General features: G+C 36.6%; 1 pseudogene; it reads left to right on the top strand.

Annotated features, from left to right (window-relative positions):
• The first annotated feature begins 9,865 nt into the window (after positions 1 to 9,865).
• On the top strand, positions 9,866 to 10,781 carry LOC140500591 (succinate dehydrogenase [ubiquinone] iron-sulfur subunit, mitochondrial pseudogene; annotated as a pseudogene).
• Positions 10,782 to 11,017: the final 236 nt, after the last annotated feature.

Raw genomic sequence — 11,017 nt, 5'->3', positions numbered from 1 at the left:
AATTTATGCAGGAATCAAAAGATGTTACCCATAACATTTCATTATTATACCTCAAAATCCTATGGTGAAAGGCAAGTGATGAAGCAGCAGGTGAAGATACACTGGGAGCTGTGGCCACAACCCTGCATACTTGGCAGCCCCCTGGGTGTGTGAGCAACCTTTTAAGGATCACACTGCTCACCTCCTGGTGTGAAGAAAGGGGCTAGAAAAGGTGCCCTAAAGATGGTCTGCTTACCCAACCCTGGCCTTATTACCATGGCAGGTGGTGAATCCCACTATGAGGTCAAAACAAAAAAAATTGTACAAAATGTACAAAAACTTCTTCAAAGATGATTCCACTCACCATCAGCACATGGAATAGATGCACACTAATAGACAACACAAAATTCAGTAGACCTGAAAGAAGAACTGCTCTTGTTGCAAGAGAACTCAATAGGTATCACACCCAAATAACAATGCTGATTGAAACAAGGTTGGCAAATGAAGGCCAACTTACCAAATTTGGAGCTGGATACACCTTTTCTTGGAGTGGATATGGTGAAGGGGAGTACCATGAAGCTGGCATGGGTTTTGCAATCAAAACCATTCTAATCAGCAAGCTGGTATGCCTGTCAAAAGGAGTCATGGCAATGCAATTTCCACTTGTAGGAAAACACCATGCCACCCTCATCATTGCCTATGACAAACCCTGATGAAGTCAGAGAAGAATTTTATGAAGACCTAGAGATCCTCACTGTCAATGTGCCAAAAGAGGAGAAGCTTACAATTCTGGATGACTTTAATGCTAGAGTAGGCTGAGACTACCAGACTTGTCAGGGAGTCCTAGGGTAAAATAGAGTTGGAAACAGTAACAGCAATGGTCATTTACTGCTGAAGACTTGTACATTGCATGACCTTCTCATCACCAACACTATCTTCCATTTACCTAAACACAATAAAACTTCATGGATGCACCCTCACAGCAAACATTGGCATCTAATAGACTATGTGATTGTAAGGAGAAGAGACATACAAGATGTGAGAGTGGCAAAGGCAATGTGTGGTGCAGAGTGCTGGACTGATCATAGACTTATCCTTTCCAGCTAAATATTCACATTCATCAAAAGTGCCACCCCCAAGGCAAAGTGACTACCAGAAGAATTAATGTCAACAAATTAGAGCTCTTCTTTGAGCATGAACAGTTTGTTGCTAAGTTGGAGGGAAAGTTGAGTCAACACACAGTTGGCAACAGTGGAACACAAAAGGAATGGGCAGCTTTCAGAGACTTGGTGTACAGCACTGCATTTGCTCATCTGGGTCAGAACACTCACCAACACCAAGAATGGTTTGATGAAAATGATGGGGAAATTCAGAAGTTGCTAAATGCAAAATGAGAACTCCACAGGATTTACCAACAGGATAGTTCATCCACCTCTAAGAAGGTAGCATTTAATTCCATCAAAAGCAAAGTACAAGCAAGGCTTAGAGACATGCAGGATTCCTGACTCACTAAGAAGGCAGATGAAATTCAGTTTTATGCTGATAGTAACAATTCAAAGTGCTTTTATGAAAGCTCTTTATGGACCAAAAACCTATGGTGCATAGCAACTACTCAGTGCTGATGGAGCCATATTGATTACTGATAAGGACATGATCCTAGAGAGATGGACTGAATACATCCATAGTGTTCTCCTCAGACCATAATCAATCCATGCTGAGGCCACTGATTATCTACCTCAGGTTGAAGTCAATCTCTCCTTAGCTGAACTTCCTACTGAAGAAGAGGTTTTGAGGGACATTAGGCTCCTTTCATGTGGCAAAACACATGGTGCTGATTCTATTCCAGCTGAGATTTACAAGGTAGGGGGACCATTGCTCATACAAAAGCTAACTGAAATTTTCCATTTTATATGGCAAGAGGAGGTTATTCCCCAGGAGTTCAAGGATGCTTCCATTGTCCAACTCTATAAAGGTAAAAGAAATTGATTGTCCTGGAACCATCACAGGGGGATCTCTCTCTTCATTATTTCTGGCATAATTTTTGATAGAGTGCTCCTTAACAGGCTGATCCGTCACCTGTAAGATGGTCATATACCTGACAGTTAGTGTGACTTCAGAAAGGGTCAAGGAGCAGTCAATAGAGCCAAGGAACAGTCAATATGGTATTTGCTGCCCAATAACTCCAGGAGAAATGCCAGAAGCAGAACAGAGGTCAGTATACAACATTTATTTGACACTTAGTCGTGAGTGCTTTATGTCAAAATTTGGTTGCCCAGAGAAGCTCATCAATATTGCAGGTCAATTTCCCGATGGCAGGTTTGCCCAGGTTCTGGATAATGGACAATGCTCTTGTGCCTTCCCTGTCACCATTGGAGTGAGAGAGGGCTGTGTACTTGCACCCATGCTTTTAAGCATGATGTTTTCAGCCATGTTGACAAATGCTTTCAATGAGGAAGAACACAGCATCAAGGTCAACTACCATAATGATGTTAAATCCTTCAATTTGAAAAAACTACAAGCCAAGACCAAAGCAGAGGGAGTGTTGGTGCAGATGATTGTGCACTCAATGCAGCCTCTGAAGCTGAGATGCAACAAAGTATGGATGAATTCTCTGCTGCCTGTGCTAATTTTGGCCTAATAATTAACACCAAAAAAACCCAAACAAACAGAGGTGCTCTATTAGTCACCATCACACCATCCATACATGGAATCATCAGTTATAACAAATGGAGAAGTTTTGAATGCTGTGTATAAGTTCACTTACTTTGGTAGTGTACTTTCCAGAGATGTACTTATATGACAATGAGATTCATGCATGCATTGCTAGAGCTAGCTCAGTGTTTGGGAGGCTCCAAAGAAAAGTTTTGGAGTGAAGAGGTGTTAGACTGACTACCAAAATGAAGGTCTACAGAGCCATTGTGCTAACCTCATTGTTATATGCTTGTGAAACACAGACAGTCTACTAGCACCATGCCACAAAACTGAATTGCTTCCATTTGAAATGTCTTAAGAAGATTCTGAGGATCATCTGGCAGGATAAAGTACCAGAAACTGAAGTCCTTGCTTGACCTGAACTGCCAAGCACTCAAGCCATGCTTCAGAGCATGCAACTGTAATGGACTGGCCATGATGTTCAAATGCAAAACATATGCTTGCGAAAAAGACTATTTTATGGAGAACTCGCACGGGGCAGGCAATCAGAAGAAGTGATACAAGGATGCTCTTAAAGTCTCTCTCAAGAATTTTAGATTTGACTATGCAACATGAGAGACACTGGCATAGGACCACTCACCATAGTGTGTCCACAACAGGAAGGGTGCTGTGCTCTTTGAGCAAAGCAGAATTGAGATAACACAAAGTAAACACAGGATGCACAAATTTGGGATATCCACTCCAAATATTCACACAGACTACGTGCCCAATGTGTGGTAGAGCATTCCAAGCTCATATTGGTCTGCTCAGTCACATTTGGACACACTGAAATTTCACTTTATCATGATGATGTCATTTTGGTCCTCTTAGAAGATGAAGGACAGCAAGTAACCAACAATTGCTTATGTCAGAGTTGGAAGCATGTATGTTGCTTTTGATTTCTCTATATTTTCTCTGAAGTTCAGGGTGCTGACTTTTTCCCCTGAGCTAAGTGAATGATACATGTGCTTGATTAAGGTGATTGTTAACCCCTCAAATGTTGCCTTTCCTTTTAGAAAAGCAGATCAAACAACCTGTGATAGCAGCCCACCCTGTGTATGTCAGGGTGCTTTCTGTTACAATAACTCATGGGGTGATGTCAGGATGAATAGATATATTGCATATTAACTATTTCATGCCATACAAAGCCAAGTAGTGTTACATAATCATAATCTATAATGATATTAAAATTTTAGAAAGATAACACAGGTCATTGTTACCATATATAGCTATCACTGAACTTACTGATCTAGATAGGAGTCATATGCACTGTGTGGGTGGTTTTCAACGTATCTCTTTGATTCTCTACCCTAATCATTTTCATATCTTCACTACACAGATACAGTCACTCACAACCATAAAATGTAACATGATTTTCATACTCAGGAAAAATTAATGAATTCTTATTGGAGCTATAGTCTACTTATCTAAAAATTTAGAATTAATGAAAGGCAAGAAACATGATGATGAGGGTTGTGGTATATAAGGCAATAAGCATTTATTAAATATTTTCTATAGATCAAACATTGTGCAAAACTTACCCTGTAGAGACAAAGGCAAAAATGTTTCCTGTCATCAAGAAGAGGAAGTCTGTTTGTGTGTGTGTGTGTGTCTTGTGTGAGAGAGAGAGACAGATAGATAGACAGAGAGAGAGAGAGAGAGAGAGAGAGAGAGAGAGAGAGAGAGAGAGAGAGAGAGAGAGAGAGAGAGAGAATATAACCAACCTACCCAGAGCTTAACAAGGATGTCTGGTGTTTAATAAAGTGTTATAGAAAATAGAGTTCACCTGTTTTATAGAACATCAATTCTTTAATAAAAATTATTGGTATTTTTTGTTTTTATACCAACAGAATATTTTACCAGTATCCCTCATTCTCCTTCATAGCATGGGGAAAAAATAGAAAGACAAAAGTAGCAAATCCAATTAATCTATTTTAAAAATCTGAAAATATATGCTATATATTATAGCCATGGACTTCCTGCCTCAACAAAGGAGTGGCATGTGGATCTTTTCAGATGTCATCTTGGAAATGATTATGGTTTAGAATTTTGTTAACATTCACTTTTGATTGTTTTGTGGTTGCTCTTTCTGTTTATATTGTTATGTCATTGTACGTACATATATATATATACACATATATATATATATATAAAACACACATCTACATATATGTACATAATATTTTTATATATTTATTTGAAGAGCACTGGGCCTGGAGTCAGGAACACATGACCTCAAATCTAGTCTCAAACACTTACTAGTTCTGTGACACTGGGCAAATCATTTAACTCTGTTGATCTCAGTTGACTCATCTATAAAATGAGCTGGAAAAGGAAATGGCTAATCACTGTAGTATCTTTGCCAAGAAAACTCCAAATGGGATCATGAAGAGTTGGACGTGACTGAGCAACAATTTTTTTTTTGTCATAACTCTGCTTACTTTGATGTGCATCATATTACGTACATCTTTCATGCTTCTCTATATTTATCATACACATCATTTCTTAAACCACAGTGATACTCTGTTGCATTCATCTTCCATGATTTGTTTAGCCATTCCCCAATTGTTGAATATTTACTTTGTTTCCAAGTTTTTGCTACTACAAAAAAAATGTTCTTATAAATATTTTTGATGTACATAGGGACATATCCATAGCCTCCTTGGAGTATTATTATAGTAGTGGAATCTCGGCATCAAAAGGTATGGATATTCTGTCACTTTATTTGCATAATTCCAAGTTGTTTTCCAAATTGTCTGTACTAATTCACAGCTCCATGAACAATGCACACCAGTGTATATTCCCACAACACCTCCAACACTGACCCTACCCATCTTGTCATCTTTGACAATTTATTTTATTGGATGGGAGGTGAAACCACCTTTGATTTATATTTCTCTCTTTATTAGTGATTTGGAACATTCTTTCCTATGGTTAATAGTTTGCCAATCTTCTTTTGAGATCAGTTTGCTCATTTCCTTTGACCATCTACCTACTGGGGAATGGCTTCTATTCTTATCTATTAGTTTTAGATCACAATTTGGGGAAGAATCTGTATCTATTCTAAAATACTTATTTCAGGTTTTGTGTAAATACCTTATTTGTGTCTGTTGTTCTGAGAATGTTTTAGCAACTAAAAAAGAAAAAATATACTGGTTATTTATCTATCTATCTATCTATCTATCTATCTATCTATCTATCTATCTATCTATCTATATCCCTCAACTAATAAATCCCCTAAAAATAAAATTTTCATATGATTTCATCCATGCTTATATATATAACAAAATACTACCCCCTCTTATAAATCATGCAACCCATTATTTTCTGTATAACAACAATGTATACTCAACTCTATGATATATTATCTATACTTCACAGCTGAGGTTGGCTGAGGTTAGACGACTTATATAAGGTTTACATAGCTGTAGTTAATGCTTGAAAGTCAATCTTACGTCTTTCTGACTCTAAGCTCATTGTTCAATTCAGTGCCTACCACTTAGCTGCCTGGTATTGCAGTTCCTGACAATCAAATTGTATCATTAGAATTTATCTTCTTTATAGCATTTCTATACTGTCACAATGACATTTATAATTAAGTGAAACTGACTATCACCAACCATGAACTGTTAAACTGATCCAATTACTGAGGAAGAACAATTTCACTTCTCAAGTATAGTAGATATTGTACTTGCTTCTAAGCATCTTGAGTTTTAAATGTGGAGGAAATAAAATGTTGTAGAGAAAAAGAGAAAACAATCAAGTGTTAAGATGTTAATTTTGTTTGAGAAAATGAAAAAAAGGGCAGAACTTCATTTCTGAAGAGCTAAAGGAGGAAAGCCTTTTAAAAATGCATTATTTGATTTAAACACGTACAGCAATTCTGTAGGTTCCTTGTTTCCTCACTTCTCTTTGACTGAAATTGCTAAGTCTAAACGGTTGAGTATGATCCCAAAGGATTAGAGATAATCCAATTATTTTTATTTTTAGTGGAAACACAAATCAATCAAAAGAGTAACGTGTTGTGACTTGAACTATGTTTACATACATTCACTAATTTGACTGAAAATAGATTAAAATGAGTGTATTTGAGGAAATTTACTTAATTTTACTTAAAAACAAAATTTGTGGGGTTCCAAAATAGCTACTTTTTTTTTTTTTACTTCTCATAAGATTTACTGTCAAAGAGATCAAAGACCATAATCCTTTAATTAACTTCAAGTTTAAACCTCCCTTTGAGGTAGTCTAAAGATGTCTACTCTCAGCACATCATTATCCATACTAGTATATTTGATGGCTGATTACTTTGTTCTAGGTCTTCTAATTTGTTTCTTCCACAATCTTTACAGTTGCAGTTGGGTCTAGACCTGATGGTGTATTTTTTAAGACTTGTAATTACCCTAATTATCTGCTCCAGTGCAATGGTAAAATGTTTCAACACTTCACTTTCTCCCTTGAGGGAAGTACTTAGTTTCTAAGAAGTTGCCATCTGTTTCTTGTTTGAATATTTAACTGTAGGTGAAAAATTCATTTAAGCTTCCAGAGTTATCAACTTCATCTGCCAGGAATTTTCCATTCTTATTGCACAAACAATCCATAAATGATAAAGTGAAAGATAGGCTTGGGACTACACTGAGCCCATCACCACAAATACAGGCTTCAGAGATCCAGGCTATCTCCTGTTCTTTTTGGATTCTTTCTTCTATCTCTCCACTCTTCTTTTTTATTTTCTTTTTAAATTTACACATCTCTGATCAGTGTGAATTGGTGATAATGGGAGTAGAAAACATTGAAAGATTGCAGCCTCACATCAGGATTTTCTAACTATGCACATATTTCTAATTTTGTAAAACCTCAAGATGTTGGGAACTGGGGGAGGCAATATCCATAATTATTGAATATTAGATAGTACAATTTCACGTAAATATATCCATTTTTTTCAGTGATAACAAATTTGTAATTTAAGTCAACATAATCAAGACTAACATGATATATTCACTCCAACTGAAAGTGAATGTAGGAAAATAATGATTTAATGCAATATGTATAAATGAAGTTATATTTGAGTGGGTCTGTCAAGCACCTCAGACACTGGCACAGTCCCTCTACTATTACCATTACTAACAGGTTGAATGGACCCCTGACATAAATGAGCCAGGTTGCTTGTTGCATATTGAAGTCAATTGTTTAAATATAAAGTTCAATGATTTCTGTTGAAAGTTAAATATATCATTGTATCGACTATATTTTTTAATTTGTTTTGCTTTCAATTTAGTAAAAAGAATATGGTAAACTAGTTATAAAAAAATCCAAAATTTTATATAAAAATAAATACTGATCTAATTTGAGAATTTTAAATAAATTGAGAATGATAGATAGATTTTGGGAATGATCAAAAATTAAATCTAAATTTATTTCAACTTTTTTTTTTACATGAAATTATATCCCTTTCTGACAGATAAATATAGAACTGATGTGAGAAGAAAAATCACTGGAGTAAAAACCTTGTAAAAGCAAGTAAAATAGAGAAAAATAGAAAAAAGCTCAAACCTAAAAAAATCAATTTATCATTAGAAAATACCAATTGAAAGCCTGCTATTTGTTTTGTATGAATGTTTTAGCTGCATATGCCATGAAACCCAAAGCAAAGAAATATCTTCAGAGTATCCACAAAAGCTATGTGGGCAAGAAATAAATGTTGGCAAAGAAACTAAATGTTTTCATTAAGCAAAAGTGGAATTCCTCCCCGCCCCCACCAAAATCTAGAATATCCAAAGGCTAACTTGCATATTAATGATATTAATTAATTAAATCTCATTGACATCTTTTCCCTCAGCTTCCTTTCCCCTCTGGCTAGAGGGCTAGAAGATAGAGCAACAAATTCCTTCCAATGCCTTCCTTTATAGAGGGTAGAAACTGGACTATCAGTTCATTTCACTTCGAATCTGCTGCCCTGCCTAGTTTCAGCTCCATGGAACAAGATGTTTCTTAACAGGGTAACTCCTGATGTTCTCATTTCCATCCCTTTCTAGCACTTTTCTTCTTTTTTGTTCTATCCTTCCTTTTATTTTGTTAGCTCTTTGAGGACGGGGGCGATCTTTCTTTATAATAATCATATCCTCAATGCTTAGCACAGTGTGTAGCATATAATTAATGCTTAATAAATGTTTTGGAGGTTGGATTTGGATATTATAGGATATTACAGAATTGCTAATGTAAAAAGGCTTATTCAACAGAACAGAAATTGGTACATTATAGATACTAATATGAATGAAAAGATGATTGGCGAACCATATGCAAAGCACATTTGAATCCTTCCACCTTCAAATAATGTGGTGGCATGGAGAGTTTCCTATGTACTCAGAATTTCGTGATCAATTAATTGAAAAATAACAACAAAGATTTTCTTTTTGTCTTTCCAGTTGACAAAAGAATAGATGCATTTTGAGATGTTCATTTTCATAAGCAGTAATATGTTCCTGAAATTGATGGATGAGATGATGGTACTTTGTAAACTGGTTAATGGAAATGCCATATCAAGAAAAACTTTCAATATAACTGACAAATTTTTAACAAAATGGTATAATGTATAACATTTGTATTGGATTCTTCAATAATAACATAGTTCAATCAATGTCAGAATAAAATGTAGGTCCACTGTTACTCATGCGACCCCTCATGCAACTTGGAAACATAAGTGTTTCACATTGACTTGTACTGAGAAATATGTATGAGCAGATATATATTGTTTTAAAAGTTATCATATGAGTAGATGCCTTATTAAAACAGTATGTTAAAAGGAAGACCTTATTTGAAATTGTATACTATGGGATCAGAGCAAAGCTTGATTCTATATACTAGCAAAAATCTTACGGAGCTAAAAGAATTGCCTTATGGATAAGAAAGATGAAGTTAATATACTTTATTACAATATTTCCCCTCAAAGTGCATTTTGGTGGACATTTTTGATAAACTGTATACTCTAAATAAAACAAGATAATCCTAGAATTCATACTCAAATCCGGAAATATAAAGTGGAAAAGTTATTTTTGAATACAATTTGAAAAATTATTTTCATCTACTTACCAATTTTAAAAATGCTTGCTCTGAAAATAAAATAGAAGGGTTGCTAGTCATTTGACCAGCCTACAAAAACAAGTCATATTTGATTTTAAAAGTTTCTAAATAAAGGGCCAAGATGGCAGCGGCGGTCAGAGTCTTCTTGAAACGCAGTATTGTCCCGGGGGTCGCTCTGCTTCCTGGGCTCTGGGTACAGGCCTGCCGAAGGGTCCAGACAGCAGCTGCTGAAGCTCCCGGCGTCAAGAAGTTTGCCATCTACAGATGGGACCCAGACAAGTCTGGAGAAAAGCCCCGAATGCAGACTTATGAAATCGATCTGAACAAATGCAGCCTGATGGTGTTAGATGCCTTGATCAAGATAGAAAATGAGATGGATGCCACGCTGACCTTCCGAAGATCATGTGGAGAAGACATCTGTGGTTCCTGTGCAATGAATATCAATGGAGCCAACACGCTGGCCTGCACCAGAAGAATCGACCCCAACCTCAGCAAAGTCTCCAAAATCTACCCTCTTCCTCGTATGCATATGATGAAGGATATCATTCCGGATCTGAATAACTTCTATGCTCAGTAGAAATCCATTCAGCCTTACTTGAAGAAGAAGGATGAATCTAAGGGGGGGAAGGAGCAGTATATTCAATCCATAGAAGATGGAGAGAAGTTGGACGGGCTAGATGAGTGCATTCTCTGTGCCTACTGCAGCACCAGCTACCCTAATTACTGGTGAAATGGAGACAAGTACTTGGGACCCGCCATCCCCATGCAGGCCTATCGCTGGATGATTGACTCCAGGGACGACTTCACAGAGGAACAGCTGGCCCAGCTACAGGACCCATTCTCTTTGTACCAATGTCACACCATCATGAACTGTACCAGAACCTGTCCTAAGGGACTGAATCCAGAAAAAGCAATCGCTGAAATCAAGATGATGGCAACCTACAAGGAGAAGAAAACACTTGCTTAGCTGTCTCTTGCCTTATCATGAAGTGTACCCCCACAGAGCTGAACCTAATTTGTGTCTGATTGGACTTCAGGGTCCTATTCTTTCATGAATGTTGCATGTCCAATGACAATTTCAAGAGGTAAATAAAGAACGTACTACTTTATTAACAACAACAAAAAATGTTTCTAAATAAAAAGAGATGAGGAGTCTATTTCTCACGGTCAAATATGTTCTCCTTTCTCATTTCTGCCTACTGGTTTTCTTTAAGTTCCAACTAAAATACCATTTTCTCCCCAGTTATGACTAATCATATAGAAACAGCTT

Source organism: Notamacropus eugenii, chromosome 4 (assembly GCF_028372415.1).
Source record: "Notamacropus eugenii isolate mMacEug1 chromosome 4, mMacEug1.pri_v2, whole genome shotgun sequence".
Lineage (NCBI taxonomy): Eukaryota > Metazoa > Chordata > Mammalia > Diprotodontia > Macropodidae > Notamacropus > Notamacropus eugenii.
Note: the sequence above shows the minus strand (reverse complement) of the source record. Positions and strands in the feature narration are given on the sequence as shown.